A 9,872-nucleotide genomic window follows, 5' to 3' on the forward strand; every position below is an offset into this window, starting at 1 on the left:
TGGACGAGCGGCGCGAGTCAGAGGGCAGGTGGCTAAGGTGATTGACGGCGGCTGCGGCACTAGGGTTTCAGAAGCTGAAACCCTAGTTTGAATAATTGTTTTAGGCCTGATTTGGGTTTAGGTAATTGGGCTTATTGCTTTCTGATTTGGGCTGTGGCGTATTGGGCTAGGCTAGTTGGGTCTGGGTCTATTTTAGGTTAGGTCTGGGTTATTTGGGCTTGGACAAAATTGGGCTGTACAGCTGCCCCTCTTTGCTCGTTGTCGTGTAACAAGAACAGAGCAAAGACTAAGAAAGACCAATTTTGCCCGGTCTCCGAGTCTTTACTTATTTGATGCTTTTCTTTTCAAGTAGTCTCATTTCAATCCACTGTGTCTTGTCGCTTCAATCTACTCCACTGTACTTCAGGGGGATCTGACATGTAGCTTCAATCTTCTTCGCAGTAAATTCAGGGGGACGAGATTCGTGATTTTAGTCTGTTCCACTTGGGAATGATAAGATTCACCATCTTTGATCTGCTCCACAACTGCTTAGGGATACAGAGTCTACAATCTTTGACCTATTCCACTATTGCTTAGGGAGATAGGACTAATGGATTAAATCTGCTTCTCCACTATATTGGGAAGATGAGATTCACCATCTTTGATCTGCTCCACTATTGCTTAAGGGGGACAGAATCTGCAATCTTCAATCTATTCCACTGCTGCCCAGGGAGATAAAATTATTGGCTTCAATGTACTCCACTGTAGTCACTGGGAGGTAAAATCTGCCATCTTCAATCTGCTCCGCTTTGAGAGATAATATCTGAAATCTTCAATCTATTCCACTGCCAACTAGGGAGATAGAATTATCGGCTTCAATGTACTCCACTGTAGTCACTGGGAGGTAAAATCTGCCATTACTCGATCTACTCCACTACCGCATAGGGAGGCAAGATCTGCCATTAACCTGCTTCATTGCAACCGAGGGAGGCAAGGCTTGTGTCTTCGATCTGCTTCACTGTCGATGCAGGAGGGCAAGATCTGCTATCTTTGATCTGCTCCACTACAACCGAGGGCGGTAAGGCTTGTGTCTTCGATCTGCTTCGCTGTCAATGTAGGAAGGCAAGATCTGTTATCCTCAACCAGCTCCATCACAACCGAGAGAGGCAAGGTTTGTGTCTTCGACCTGCTTCGCTGTCAATGCAGGAAGGCAAGATCTTTTGTCCTCAACCAGCTCCATCACAACCGAGAGAGGCAAGGTTTGTGTCTTCGATCTGCTTCGCTGTCAATGCAGGAAGGCAAGATCTATTGTCTTCAACCAGCTCCATCACAACCGAGAGAGGCAAGGTTTGTGTCTTCGACCTGCTTCGCTGTCAATGTAGGAAGGCAAGATTTGTTGTCTTCAACCAGCTCCATCACAACCGAGAGAGGCAAGGTTTATGTCTTCGACCTGCTTCGTTGTCAATGCAGGAAGGCAAGATCTTTTGTCTTCGACCAGCTCCATCACAACCGAGAGAGGCAAGGTTTGTGTCTTCGACCTACTTAGCTGTCAATGCAGGAAGGCAAGATCTTTTGTCTTCGACCAGCTCCATCACAACTGAGAGAGGCAAGGTTTGAGTCTTCGACCTGCTTCGCTGTCAATGCAGGAAGGCAAGATCTGTTGTCTTCACTGATCTGTTCTCTAGGGAACATGACCTGTATAATGAACCTAATTATGCCTAATGATTAGGATGGCATGATCAAAATGAATCAAATACTCCTAACTAGACATGTATGGATGGTGTTTGCATGAATACAGAATTTTATTCTTCGAAAATGATCCCTCTTAGGTTATCATTACTCAAAGTTTATTAAGGCTTTGTGACTAACGTGCTACGACGCCTTCTTGCTTGATTGGCTTTTCTGAAGAAACATTTAATCTGATTGCCCCCACTGTGAACGTCAAAGTTCAATCCACTGGGACATAAAATTTGTACCATCAATCTCCCACTGTAACCCAAGGGTAGAAAGATATGGATTTTCTCAATCTTTTTCTATCGCAATTCAAGGATACAGAATGTAAAGCTCTTTGGTCCTTTACCCCATTCCCAAGGTGTCATACCAAATGCTCATGTACAATTGCAAAATTTTCTTCTCCCAGAAGACCTTTTCTTTTTGCCTGGTGAACATCACTTGTTGGTTCATTGAAGCTTTGCTACCAACATGACATCTTGTCATTTTGCTCAATCAATGTTTAGACAACAAAATCTGAAAGGATAGTCTTTAACTTAGACCATTCCTTCTTAGATATTTCACCCTTTAAACTTGGTGTTTTCTAAACAATAGTCATGTTTCAGGTTCCTATATTATTTAGAAACTTCTAGAGTAATATGCAAAACTTTCATTATGAAAGTATCACCATTCCAATGCAACATACTAGCAAAAAAATATAACGATGGATGAAATAGAATTGATTTGAGAGCAAGTTCGAAATGAATGAATTATCAAGGGTAGCAAGAATAAAAAAAGAATTGATTGGAACACGTATCTTGAAAAAGAATGAAGTATTCCAAGAACAACAACAAATTCAATATATAAATAGTATGAAGGTTAGGTGCCCCAAATATCGCAGCTTGAACTTCTCCGTACAAACTTTCTGAAGACTTTCCTGAGTTTGACATGTGTTTAGGAGATCTACAAGACTCTGTCGATGCCCCAAGATGTCGCATTACCCTTTCAGGTATAGCAAGATCACCACATGCCCCTAATCTGATCACTTCGTGCCCCATTCTGATCAATATTTGAGCCGCCCTTCGGGTTTTCAACTCAAATCCCCTTTGGCTTAAGGTGCCCTTTGCGGGTTTTCCCCTTAGCCTCTCCATTTTTACTTTTTCATTTTTTTCATTTTTCATTTTTCATTTTTTTCATCTTTTTTTTTACTCGAAGTGCCCTTTGCAGGTTTTCACCTTGGTACTTCCGAAGTGTTTCTTAACTGGATCCGAGTTTATAGGATTGACAATCTCACTCAGGATCAGTGCTCCTCTGAAAATGATCTTCTTTACAACACAGGGACTTTCCTAGTTTGGCATTCATTTCCCTTTAGAATCCTTTTGTTAAGGAAGAATCTTTTTCAACATCCAGCCCTCTTGTGGAATTCTCTGAGACGAGCCTGTTCATTATGGGCTCATATTATTTATTTATGGTACATCTGACCCTGATGAATAGCTTTTAATCATTTTCCTAGGGCCAACTGATCATATCGCGATTGGATCCCTCCAACAAGCAATGAGGGGATTTTAATAGGTAAAACTACCTCAATCCTGTAAACCAAAAAGAGAGGTGTTGCCCCAGTACCGATGTTCGACAAACAATGAGGGCAAATGATAATTTTTCACGTCAATCCTTGTAAGTCTCAGTCATTTTCCTTCGATGTTCAACTCTAGGAACTTCAGTGACGAATCGTGGTGTCCACTTCTGAGTTAATTTGAGACCTCAGCTATCGTGCTATTGTTTAAGCTCAATGCATTCTCCAATACCCTCTTCTCTGAAATTCTGTATCGGTATCGGATGACCTTGATCCATGAAGTAGCCTCTCAAAATAAAGCAATGCCCATTAGAAGTCTTCGATAATGGTGATGTCCATGCCCCATTTCGCTCAAAATTTGAGTCGCCCTTTTTTGGGTTTTCAACTCAGATCCACCTTTGGTCAAAGCGCCCTTTGCGGATTTTCGCCTTGACCTCTCCTTTTTATTTTTCTTTTTATTTTTCTTTTTTCTTTTTCTCCTATTTTCTTTGATTTTTTATTTTTTTGATTTTTTTTGATTTTTTAATTTTTTTTATTTTTGATTTTTTTTATTTTTTTGATTTTTTTTTTTAGTCTGAACTCATGAGATCATGAGATTAGGCAAGTCCTGGTCATGCTTTTCGACCAGAATCAATGTTATTCTAAAGTCTTCCACATAAGATCTTCCACTTTAATCTTGTATGTGAAAAACCTTCTTTGGTACCATATTTCTTTCATAGAGCCCTTTTGGGACGCAACTACGACAGAAAACTTTGGATCTTCCTCTTTAATCCGGACAAAATCCAACATCTTGAAGGGTTGGAAACTCGACTTCAAATGGGCAAAGCTATGCTGACTCAACGAGAGAGGTATTGCCCTGGCAAAGAATTGCATCGTTCGCACTGTAAATTTCTGACATCGTGCTGTTGTGCAGGCTTTATTATAAGAATCGAGGCATACCCTGGTATGATCATACAAAGACATCTTTGAACTCTAGAGGTAACTCAACAAGGTTTTGCTTCGTCTCTGTGGTTAGGTCAATTCTAGTCTTCACCAAGTTCACAAATTCTAATGATTCCTTAAGAGGTAGGACCTGTTTATCCTCTTATTCTACCATCCTTAACAAGTCCAGAAATAGGCTACAATCTATGTCATCTTCAAAGGCGTGAGATCCCTCTGAACACATGTCTCACTCAAAAGGAGATTCTAAGTCTGTAGCAGTGTCATTCATGTCGTTGATATCCAGGGACCCATCAGAGGTACAAAAGAATATACAAAGAATGTATGAATTTAAGAATAATTATCTGCACAGTATGATTATGAATGAATGAAAGAATGATTTGGATGAAAGAATAAAAGAATAAAAATAATCATTCAAGAAATGAAAGAATATTGGTTCAAAAGATCGCAAAGATGCATTCCATTAAAATAATGACGTTCAGACATGAGCCTATTTCACAAAAGAGTTCTTATTGCCTCTAGGCTAAAAGCAACAAGTGTGTTCTGAATATTACTCTGAGTAAGCTCTAAATACTACAGGGATATCTTCTGCAGTCTAATTATTTAGAACACTCCCGAGTTTATAAGGGCGGATATCTAACAAGGTCCCTTTTCAGTTGTCTTCATGTATGACATTGATATGAACATTTTTTGACCCCTTCACAAAACTCTATCTTGCTGGACCTTAGGTTACTGCTCTTGTATTTGCAGTTGTAGTTGGTCTTGCCTCCCCCTTTGGAATCGTTCAAGTTTTTTTTTTAATCTTTGGTCCATGTTTTTCTTCGGGTACCACAAGAATGTTGATTTTCCAAATTAGCTGAAGTAATTTTACTCAATTAGGATCTTTCAATGGATTTTAATGCATGTAATGCAATGTAATGCAAATGCATGAAATGAATGCCTAAAGAGACGTTGATTCTGATTCAATTACATTTAGGAAACTTTTCTAGAAAGTAAATTCCCTTACATAAAACGGATACATGTACGACCTCACCCTCATATTCCAAGAAACAACATCGGTCTTTTTCTTCATCCGCATGTTTGAGGTAATCTTGCCAATAGATGCCATTGCTAGCTCATTTTCTTGATCTTGGTCGCGATCCATCATCTGCCCATCTTCATAAGGCTCATCAACTTGTCGAAGGCTTTTGGACAATCGTCTCGAACCCTTAGGCCACGAAGTAAAGATCACGAACTCTTCTATCGCCCTTCTTGTGTTTCTCAGAATGTATTTGAGAAGTTGTATTGTTTTCCATTTTATCAAGGAATCCGTATTCTATGACAAGCTTTCTAATTTAGTAATCGGACTTGAATCAATATCTCTTTCCTAAGATGCAGATGCGATGCAATCATAATCAAAGCACAAAAAGAGGGGTTAGTACAAAAATAAACAAGGAAAACAGAAAGTACCTAATCGGGTGACTACTAGGGGTTTGGAGTGGCTCTATCTAGGCTAAGTTCCTAAGTCCACTATATGAGGTTTGGCTCTAAAGATAAGGTACTCGAACCAGTAGATTCCTCGATCTTCACCCATTATAGGCTCATATAGACCGAGTTTGGTTCAGGGGAATACATTTCCCTATGGCTGCACGGAGATGAAAATCTCACGAAGACATAGGTACGGATGTATCCCGAAAGTGATCCACTATCCTACACGGAGGTGAAAACCTCACGAAGGAGTAGCTTCTCACTCCCACTTAAAAGGTGTGACCAACGGTCATGCAATGCAATGTGCAGAGATATATAGAAATTTGAAATACAAAACATTATAAAAACTATAACTCAAAACAAATGAAATGCAATCAGAGGATCGTATATTTAAATCAAATTTCAACTTTCGACAAAAAGACAAGAAATAATCAACCCGTGGCTTGACTCTCTTATTTTGAAAAAGTCCCCAGTGGAGTCGCCAAGCTGTTGACACCATTTTTTGGATGAAAAACGGGGTCGACTTGGGTTTTGAAAAATGAAACGGGAGTCGCCACCAATCCTTTTTTATGAGGTGTGAGTGGATCACCTCGAAAAGTGGTTGTTTTTAATAAACGGTTTGATTTTATTAAAACAACAAGTTTGGTCCACGAAATTCAGAAAAATGGGTTCGGGAGTCGGTTACGCACGAGGAAGGATTAGCACCCTCGATACGCCCAAAATTGGTACCTAGTTGATTACTTAATGTCTTAATGTCGAAAATTGAGAACTTTGGAGAATTTTAAAAATACGATCATTTTATTAAAACATTGAAAATTTTCAAGAAAAAAGGGGATATTTCACGTTATTCGAGAAAGAAAATCATATCCAGTAAGTTAGGACACAATGTCTTGAATTCTCGATACGCGAATAAAAAATGCTTATTTAAAAGATATTTAATTATCTTGGATTTAAAAAGGAATCACGACCAGTAAGTTAGGACACGATCCTTTTTTAATTCCCGATATTGTTTAAAACTTGAGTTTGAAAAAAAATTCGTGTAATAAAGTTTAAAAGAATATTCAATTGTTTAAATCAAATGAAGAAATCGCAACCCAATACGTTAGGGCACAATTTCTCAAAATATTAAACATTGAATATTGCATTTATTTCGAAAAATCCTCGTCTCGAGAAAACAACGTGTCACATCCAATGCGTTAGGATACAACGTATTGAATTCTTGATAACGAGCTTTTTATCATTTTTTAAAAGAGTAATCTCGATTATTTAGGTTCAACGAAGAAAATCGGAACCCAATACATTAGGACTCAATTCTCTCGAAGATCCCAAATATCGAGTATTACTTATATTTTTAAAATTTTCTGTTTTTGATAAATCCGAGTAAAAGTAGGTGTAAAATAACAATAATGATGCAATGTAAATAAAATGAAACAAATAAACAATAAACAATAAAAAATAATCATACAGGCAAAATAACAAATAATATGAAACTAAAGTAAGAAAATAAACAATAATAGACATATGAAAAAATGAACAAAATTAACACAATCATAAAAATACAAAAGATATATAAATACATACATATATGTATAAAATTATGAAAATATGGAAAATATATGCATGTATACATTTTGAAATTATTATACATGAAAAATTATGTAAGTATGTATATATGAAAATTAAAACGTATATATAGGACATACATAATATAAAGTATAAAATATAATATATATTAAGGAAGTATATAAATACATAAATATGTACATAAACAATAATAAAGGGATAAATGTCTGCTTATATATATATATCATAAAATATGTATGTATATTAAGATAATAAAATGCATGCATATATACATAGATCATAAAATATAGATATGTATATATATATATATGTATATGTTTTAAAATATGTATGTAATAACAAAATACATTAATACGTATATAGGATACAACATATAGAATATAAATATATAATGTACAAATATTTGATTGTAATATCAATAATAATATAATATTAATAATATTAATTAATTAATTAAAAATAAAATAGCAAGCTTAAAGGGCTAAATCGAATTAAAAGGCAGAAATTTGGGGCGGATTCGAAATAAATAAAAAAGGAGGGATTGATTTGAATGCGCGAATAACATAGAGGGGCTGGAAAGGAAAATTTCCCTTCTCCTCTAAAACGCACAGCTTCATTGAGGACCAAATCCAGAAAAACAAATGGAATTTTTTGGCAAAATTGAAAAATAAAAACAAAATAGGATCCAATCGTAAACATCCTCAAAACCGTAAGGACCAGGGGCGCAAATAACCCCTTTTATCCAGAAACACGTCAAAATGACGTCGTTTTGAGGCTTTCTGAACTCCTCCAAAACGGCGCCGTTTTAATATCCTATATATTCAAAAAATTATCCAAAAAATTTCATTTCCCCCCTTTCCAAAAAAAAAAATCCGGAAATGCTCTCTCCTCCCCCCTTTCTTCTCCCCAGAATCCGGCCAACGGTCCGGCCAAGAGCCACCGTACCGGCCGCCGGTCGCCGGCTCCGGCGCACCGTGCACGGCGGCGGGGAGACCAAAAGTCTCCCCCTTTTCTCCGACGCAACCCTCTGATTCCGAGCACTCCAACGACGACGAAAAACGGTAAAAATTTCCTTTTTTATTCTTTTATTTCGAATATAAATAATAAAATAGCAAAAAAAGAACAAAAAGAAAAAAAGAAGGCGACCACCTTAAGACACGATTTCGGTTCTTTTATTTCTCAAAATGTTGTTTTTTTTCTTTTGCTTTTGATTCACTAGTGTCCCCCCTACAATGGTTTGCAATCGGTTTCTTTATACCGAAAAAAAAAATGAAATCCCCCCCTTTTACAATCTGTTTAAAAATGGCTTTATAGCCGAATATACAAGCTTTATTTTTTAATATTCTTGTCACTTCAGGTGCAGGCACAAGTGGGCAGGGCAGGTGAGCGGCGGAGTAGGTGGCGGCAGGTAGCAGAAGAGCAGGGGTTTGAATAATTGTTTTAGGCCTGATTTGGATTTAGGTAATTGGGCTTATTGCTTTCTGATTTGGGCTGTGGCGTATTGGGCTAGGCTAGTTGGGTCTGGGTCTGTTTTAGGTTAGGTCTGGGTTATTTGGGCTTGGGCAAAATTGGGCTGTACAGTGTTTCTAAGAGCAAGGAGGTAGCTCACAGCCCAACAGTCACAAAATCGCGCTAAGACTGCAAGGTCTTTTCCTATTGCTACTGTTAGCAGGACCATCGCGATGCCCAACCTTCTCACTCATCTGCCCCTGTTATTACCCTTACTACTACCATGTTATGTTACCTCCTGCATTATTAGGAAGACATATTCAACCAGGAAATAGTTTTCTTGGTGCACAAAAAGGCCAACGGTTTAGAGATCAAACTTATTTCAGGTATTGTGACTTTGTTCTAGAACCAAATATCCTCTTTGTGTGCAGAAGGTTGTTGTAAACACTGAGGTTTAAGAATTGTTTTTTTTAAACGAAAATAAAACACAAAAAACACATTTTCTCTAACCAAACTGATCTTTAGTATTCAATGAATTCAAGCTAAAATTTATTTTTATCTTTACAATCAATACATCCAAATAATTACCATCATAATTGATCACAAAAACCATAATAAATTTGAAAATAGCTCACATATATTAAAACTAAGAAACAGTTCTTACGTATGCTTCTAACCACTAAGCCATTAATTATTTTTCTTTACAATATAACCAAGTGAGGATTTTTTTTTAATTTTAAAATATCAAATTTAATAGAAAAATTATAATGATGTTAATAATTGGACTTGAAATTTTAACTCTACCTCCTAAGGTGAAGGATTTCACGTGGAGGTGCATGAGAAAATCTATTCCATGCAAGGCTTGCTTATTGCTAAGGGAGTTGTTTTGAATCCGAGCTGCAACAGGTGTGGGGAGGAGGAAAGTCTCAAACATGTTTTCCGTGATTGCGCTACGGTTTGTGAGGTGTAGGATCGTGCCAGCTTCGGATGTTGCATGGATCGATGCCTAGCCTAATTGAAACGGCACTGCTGAGACCTGATAGTGGTTGTTCTAGTCGTTTTTTTACCTTGTCGTAGTCACTCTAGTATTTTAGAAATATGATAGTATGGAAATCAAAAGATGTGCCTGCAAACGCTTTGCTGCACAATTGGAACTATGCTCCGCGTGTCT

General features: G+C 37.4%; 1 long non-coding RNA gene across 1 annotated transcript; it reads left to right on the plus strand.

Annotated features, from left to right (window-relative positions):
* The first annotated feature begins 8,114 nt into the window (after positions 1-8,114).
* Positions 8,115-9,215, plus strand: LOC128032652 (uncharacterized). The gene is made up of 2 exons (XR_008188902.1): positions 8,115-8,313; positions 8,610-9,215. It is a non-coding gene; the product is annotated as an uncharacterized LOC128032652 (long non-coding RNA).
* Positions 9,216-9,872: the final 657 nt, after the last annotated feature.

Source organism: Gossypium raimondii, chromosome 9 (assembly GCF_025698545.1).
Source record: "Gossypium raimondii isolate GPD5lz chromosome 9, ASM2569854v1, whole genome shotgun sequence".
Classification (NCBI taxonomy): domain Eukaryota; kingdom Viridiplantae; phylum Streptophyta; class Magnoliopsida; order Malvales; family Malvaceae; genus Gossypium; species Gossypium raimondii.